Here is a 7,802-nt window from a genome sequence, read left to right as displayed (position 1 = left end):
CACTTTTTTTTGTCCTTGAGCAAGTACTGCTTAAATTTACACAGTTGGTTTCTGTTGATGACAAGTGTTTGAATATTCCATTTCTATGAGAACATGCCTTAAGTATTCAGTTGAGTTTTTCTGCTTAACCATCTTGTAATTTTGCTTGCCTTCTTTCCTTTTCTGTTGAAGAATATAATTTTTTTTCTTTTTATGCCTGAACAGTCTGACCTTATAGTCTAACAGTTCTTTTTTTTTTCCACTCATGGACCTCAAATCTTTGGTAAGCTTTCTTTTTAATATGTACATTAACCCTTGTTAAAAAATGTCATTTCTCCATATAATTCCTTTGTTAAAGGCTGTTAAACCTAACTTTTTCTTGAGGATGTTAAACTACTTTTATTTATTATTCACCAAGGGTCACTAAAAAGGGCAAATTTTCATTATTTTTGTTTTTAACAGTAGTCATTTGTGCAAAAAAAATACAAAAAGTAAAAATCTTTTCAGGTACTCAATTATGCAGGAGTATTTAGATTAAAAACTACTTTAGACAAGCAGTAGTTCAAAGTCTGAGAGGTTATTCAGAGTTTTGTTCAGATCCATTAGAATGAGTCAGGATTGCAGCCATTCTACTGAAATATATGAAGTAAAAGGTATGAAAAATACAGTAAAAAATAACTTCCTCACTTGACAAATTATTTACATGATCTTTAGTATTTCAAACTTGAGTAAGCAAACTTCAAAACCTGGGACTGTGCACTGATTTTAGTAAAATCCTTGCTAAAATTATTGTTTAACAACCAGCATGTTTGGATATAATACCATTGTCTGTCACTGATGCCAGACTCCAGAAACCACTGGCATCATAACATTTTCCAGGTTCTTAGCTCCATGGGAAATCCAGTGCCAGGGAGGAACCATAAAAGGGACATATCCCAATTCTGACCACTGGTAGTGAGACCTCAGTACAGCTGTAAGAGATGAATACAGGTGAGAGAAATCACATTTGGCTCTGGTACCCCTTGCCCTGACTTAAAACCACACCAAAAAAAAAAATCAGGGTTTTGTCCAGTTCATCCTGACAACAACCTGAGAATGAGGCTGATATTCCCCGGAGCCCCAGGGCAGGAACAGTCAGGACAAGGCACTTGTGGACTTCTGTGGCAAACACAAGCTTGGTGTTGCTGAAGGAAGGCACTGAAAGAAAGAAAGAATAATTTGACCCTCAAAAGTTGACACTTAAATGCTTGTGAATGTAGAGGGAGTTCATATCTGATATATTTAGAAAATGAGTCAGGTTTGAAAGCTTGCCACTCTGCATTGCTCTTGGATGTGCAAATTTCTAATGAAATAAGTAATGACAAGTTGTATATAGGGCAGTCTGAACTGGTTTCATTTGACTCAAAGAATAGCACTGAATTTTCATATCAGCTCTAGAAGTTAAAAATGCTTTGATTTTCATACTAGACTTACAGAAACTGCCAGTCACCAAGTAGGAGGTGAGTTCAACTCTTCATATGTTAGTGTAGGATGCCTTCATTGTCAAAGCCTGAGAACCTCTTGATACTACACAATAACAGCACAACAACAAAGATTGTTTTCTTCTACAGAGAAGACCTACACACATTTGGGAAGCAAAAACCATACAAGGAGAAATAGAGCTGCCTTTAAGCAAACCAGCTTAATGAATGTGGCAGAATATAACATTTTAGCTTTTACCCTAAATATGAAATACTGCATTTGAATATATCAATAAATACAGCCCTGTATCCATTCTTACAGAACTACACATTGTCTGCAGGACAGGTGCAACAACACATTTATGTGTAATTACAGGTAGACTGAAGAAGTGCCCATTTGTGATTTCCCAATTCCATGGCACAAACAGAGTTCTTTATTTTCAATTTGCCAATGCCTGTATGTTTAAAAGGTGCACCTCCAGCACTTAGCATTTTAAGCCTCTCTTTCTGCTTTAAATACTGCACTTATTTTTAGTGAGGTGGTGGTGAATCATCCCTAAACATTCTCACAGACCACCAAATCACTGCCTGCACACCTCCTGCACTCCAGGTCATTGCACCAATCACAAGTTGCTCATCAAGCCCTGAGTTGTGCCTTGAAAGTGCTGAGGACACAAAGGTGCCTCTGTGTGTCATTTGAGTAAAGGGAGCAGCAGGATTCTGTGTTCAGTGCACTGCCACCTCTTCTGCCGCACTGCATCTTGCCTTCAATAACAAGACTTATTCTGCCTGGAGATTTAGCTCACTGAAACTGGATTTTAAAGTTCTGGAGTCTTTCTTTCAGCCCATTTTCTTGTCCTGTCTTCCATCTTCCATCATACATTATATTTTTACCTAAAGACCAGCTTTTCAAAAGAAATTTATTTAGTTATTGAGTTATGACTACTTAAGATTTAGACTAATCCTTCCTACACAGCAGCGTCATCCTAGAGTAAGCATATTTAAAAGTAAGTAAGCTTACTTAAAACTAGCTTACCTTGTAAGACAGGTTTAGTTTAGTTTAGTTTTAGACTAGCTTAAATAAATACAAGAGAGTTTTCAGAGGGTCCACATTCTGATTTGTCAGTGGGTTTTAAAGAGTACAGCTCACCTAAAATCCTGTCTGTGAGGAGAATGCAAGGATGCTGCACATGAGTGAGAAACATTCTTCACATGTGTTCAGCATTCCAAAAGGACAGTCAAACCCCACCCTGTGCCTTTTTATTAGCCAGCCCAACACATTCAAATTTCTCAGAGCAGTCTTATCTATAAAAAAAAACCAGTTTTAATCTTGCAGAGAGCAGGTTAGGAACTTCAGGAGCAAAAGTAGTGCTGTGATTCTTATGCAGGGTCTGCTGACAGATGTTTGACAGGAAAATTCACCTGCACTGTGACAGCTCCCAAGTCTGCATTCTAAATACCTTTGAAAGCTCTTAAAAACTTAGCTGGACCCAGTGGCAAATTTCTCAGCAACCTCAGGGGTCTGGATGATTTAATGATGGGAATGAGTGACACACACACACAGTTCCTTATATCTGTATAATGAGTTCAAGGAGTTGCATTTTTTTAGTAGTTTAAAACCACTGATTGACAGGAATGGGAGTAACTGGAGGAGTTCTTATAGAATCTCAGTACTTTGGGACTTTATTGAAATAGTTTTCTAGAATGAGAGACTGTTGTGAGCACTTGGGAAAAGGAATACTCTTGTCTTCCAGAAGAATTTATGGAAGAAGGGAAATTTCTGTAAGGTACTATGAACTTACTCCTCAGTAAGAGACTTGGATTCAGAAACAAGTCTTGTGTTTCATCTCTCATCTGAATATAAGCAGAGTGGGAAATAAACAATATCAAAAACTGTTATCTAGGGATCTGAATATATACAATTCCAGTTTGTTATTTCATTTATTTATTCTTTCATCATAAAGCTTTTAATCTATAAAATTAATATGTAATATACAAGAGTAAAATGTACAGAAGTACTTTTAGATCTAATAATTTAAACCATCTGTATTCAGAGAGCGGAGATAACAAGTTTAAAGATATACAAGCAATTGCAATTCAATTTTCTCAATACCTAGAAAAAAAGTGGCTTTGATTAATTAAACTTTATTTTAATTATTGTGAAAATATCTTTTTTAGAATTTGTTTTTGTTACTTTTTTAATTAAAATTATTTTGTAAATATTGTTCTCTATGTTTTATAACTTAGAAAGGCCATTAATTTGCATTGAGAGCAGCAGGGACTCAACATGCTGATGATAAAGATACTTCAGGAGACAGGGGTGCATGTGAGGCAGTTGCCAGATTTATCATTCCAGATTACAGGTCCTGTTATTCCTTCAGTCTCACTGGCATGACAGGAAGAGTTTTCTGGGGTAATTGGACATCCTAATTTAAACAGAAATGATTATCAAGTGTCATTCTAAAGTGCTTCCCATTTTCATAACATAAAAAGAATATGTATTTTAAAGTTAGTGCTGGTTCTTCTTCCATTGTTAGGATAAGAAACAATACGGAACTCAAAAATAAAATGGAATTTAATAGATTACATATGGATAGTGGAAAAACAAGGAAAGTTGTGGGATCTCTATGCTTGAAGAGAGCAGTGGAAGTGATAAAGCCTCACATTGAATCAGATCACAGAGCCTTTTTTAGACAAAACCACTGCATAAAAGTTCATTATGATCATGTCCAGCATGAGTTTAAGTAGGAATTTCTGGCAGGCTGGATTTCAGAGGGAAGCACACAGAGTGTAATACTGGTTTCTGCATTAATTTGCTCCACATAAACCACTGCACAGGAGTGAGATTTTAAACTAAACTGTTGTAGATGCTGCTGGGACTTCTAAGCTTTATTACCAATGTAAATTGTGTACAAACAGCTATTTCCATATGAAATGTACAATAATAGTTTAGAGCAAGGGTAGTGAATAACTGTACAAAATTTGATACTTAGAAAATAAGATACAGTGCTAAGCTTTACCAATATTTTAACAATTCTGTCAGATTTATAGTAGAAAATGTTGTTGTAAATGTACCTTATAAGAAAATACATTTTCTTTTGCCTCTGTATATTAATAGCTTTGATTTCTATGTCAAAGTTAAAAATGAAGCATGTAATAAAACTTTTGTTAAAATCACTTTCATAATAAACATGAAATGGAATGGATACCCCTGGCTGCCTTTTATTTGTGCATAGGACAAGGCTTCTTGCACAAGCATGGACGAGAAACAGAAGAGAACTTCTCTTTTTTGATAGCATTTACATATTTTGGTCTAATTTTCATCCTTTAGCAACAGAGAGCTTTTTCATCAAACCAATGGAGTTTGTGGGACACTGATCTAAGTTCCTTCCAAACAGGCTTCAAGGAGAGCTGGCTACAGTCATGGATCACATCACCAATATCCCTCCAGGACTTTTAACTACTTGTTAAACTAACTGGTGTTGCCAGGTCATGCAGCTGCCCTTTTTCACAGCCCTCTATTGAGAAGCAGCCTCAAAGAAAAAGGAAAGAAGTTCTCATGTTCCACCATGGTATGTGCCATTCTGCTGCTATCCTCATGTAAGCAGTTCAGCTTGTTAAGAGAAAGCATTTATGATGTGACAGTATCAGCTTTGATGATTTATATGTATTTATAAGATTTTATATGTTCATTATATAAATATTGTCAATATGACTGATGACTCTTGGTGTCTGGCAGGTTTGAAAGGCATCAGGAAACTGGCTGCAAAATACCAATTACTGCCTTTTTCAGCTGGTAGGAATTCACTCAGGTAATATGGCAGCTATCCTCACTGCATTCCAAGAAGACATAACATCACTTTTATGGGACTACAGATGTGTGTATGAAATAGCATTCAGCTGTCCTTGTAGCTTCAGAGCTTTAAATGAGTAAAAAGAGAAGTAAGCTCCTATCAAAGCTGATTCTCAAAGTTCCTAAAAGTCATTGGCAATCAAGCTGATTACTGGTAATGAAATATCTGTGCACAAGAACAAAATCTGGAATGAGACTCTGGAGAGGTCCTGGCTGACTGGAAGCTGGCAAATATTGTCTCAATTTTCAAGAAGGGCAAGGAAGGAGGATTCCACAGATTCCTGTCAATGTCACTTCAGTGCCTGGTAAAATAATGGAAAAAACTTATTTTAGGAGTTACTGAAAAACAGCTGGAGGACAACACAGACATCTGTCACAGCCAGCATGGCTTCATGAGAGGCAAGTCCTGCTTGTCAAGCTGATTACTTTCTAAACAAGGGTAGAGCAGGCAATTTTATAACAGCCACTTAAGTTTCAGCAGTTAGGACAGTCTTCATATGAGTGCAAGATTCTCATTTACTGGAACAGGCATTGTCTGGTGTAAATTGCAGAGGGGTCCATTCTCAGTTCCAATCTCACCATGACTTCCCAAAACGTATACAAAACATAATGGCCTGAGGAACAGCACTCTGGTAAACCCAGCAGGTAAGTGAAGGCAGGCTGGGCATACATTATTTATCCTTCTTTTTATCCAGGAATCAACATCAACTGACTCCTGGTATCACAGAAAGGGCCTATCCTGTACAACTACTATAATTGGCTATTTTTGCCTCTTAAATGCAATATCTAAATGGGCAGTCAGCACAGCATGAGGTATGCTACACTCCAAAAGTACTTCTTAATGTGTAGAATAACAGCACTTCCACCTCACTTGTGTGTGTAGAAAAGTATTCCTAAGTAATGGTCCAAATTTGATAAAAGTATTATATTAGACAGCATGCTATGTCTGCCTAAAGACATGGGAAAGGGAAGAACAGGGATCTCCTTTCTGAAGGCACCCAAGCAGCTGGTGAAAAACTGCAGCAGTGGCTGTGGAGGTACAGCAGGATGCCTTAGGACTGAAGGCAGCATGTTGGATGGCCTACAGGGACACCAGATCCTTGGAGCTGCCTGGCAAGATGTTTTTTCATTGTTGTACCCCCAGAATGAGGGCAGCCTCCCTCTGTCTCAGTACTGCATGAGCAGTGAGAGAGTATTTTGAGAGTAAAACATCTGCACTTGTCAGTGTGTGTTATGTCAGCACATAATGTGGGTGCAGTTAATTTGTCTCTTGGGGAAAAAATACTGTTTGTGCCAGACAATTTGTTTGGTTTGTTATTCTTCACACACTGATCTCTTGCCAGACTTTTAGAGAAGAGGCTGAGTCCAACCTGCTAAGATCACTCATCCACCTGCAGGGTGTTCTCAGGGGCTCTTTCCACACTCCATGCTCACACTAGGCACCATTCCAAGGTCAAACATGGGTTTCCCTCCTCACTCGTGACCATCCAGCCACACAACAGGACCACACAGCCCCACTGTCACACAGTACCAAGGTATGGGACAGACCTCATACAGATTCCACCTGGCAGGTGAGTGTTGCAAAACCTTCCCAAAAGTTGTACCTGTCCACAAAGCAAGCAGGCAAAAGCTATCCACAATAACTGCTTCTTTGATGCAGAAGAATATATTTTGCCTTCTTACAAACCTCTCTGAGGTTTTAAACTCACATATACAGCTCTGATAAAATATTTACAGCAAATAACATTCCTCTCATCTAAGCACCTATTACAGCTTTCCATGCTCAGAAGTTCTAGTTTTACCACAACAAAGCTGTTGACTTGAAACCAGTAAATATGACAGGCTTTATTTTAAAGTGCACCAAAAATATGACACTTCATCTCCATTTCACTATGATGTTAAGGTCTCTTCTGCCCATTATATCCTTACCTTTCTTAAGGAGGTTATCATGCCATGTTGGCAAAGAGGAAATTTCTAACATTAAACAACAGGAATATGAAGTGGGGAATCACATCAGATCTATTTGGATGAGATAGCTATAAACACCTGGAATAAAGCCACAAACTGCCATACTTTGAAAAACTTTAGCTGTGTTTGTTGGGGGCAAATGCTACTTCACATTTGCTAACTCATGATAAATTTCTGTTGCAGGGTGGGAACTAAATGTGGTGGTGGATAAGTCAGGGGCCTGCTGTGACAGAGAGGCTCAAGGGCTCCATAAATTGGCTTCCTGTGGATAGTGCCAGAAGGCTAAATTCTCTTATTTTAGACTGGGGTAGTGCTAGTAAGCTCAGCTTTGCTGAGACCTTTTTGCATTCTCTCTGAATACCTATGTAAAGTAACTCATTAAATTTAACAAGCACATTGCCTGAGTAAGAGCTGCACTGTTCAGGCACTTTAAATCAAGACAAGAACAAACTGCCAAGCACTGCAGGTGAGCAAGACCACATTTAGGTAAGTGCTGGACAAAGTCAGGGAAGAGCCCACTTACAGTCTACTCTTAACATCAG

Source organism: Erithacus rubecula (assembly GCF_903797595.1).
Source record: "Erithacus rubecula genome assembly, chromosome: 4".
Lineage (NCBI taxonomy): Eukaryota > Metazoa > Chordata > Aves > Passeriformes > Muscicapidae > Erithacus > Erithacus rubecula.
The sequence above is the reverse complement of the archived record's forward strand: the minus strand, read 5'-3'. Positions refer to the sequence as shown.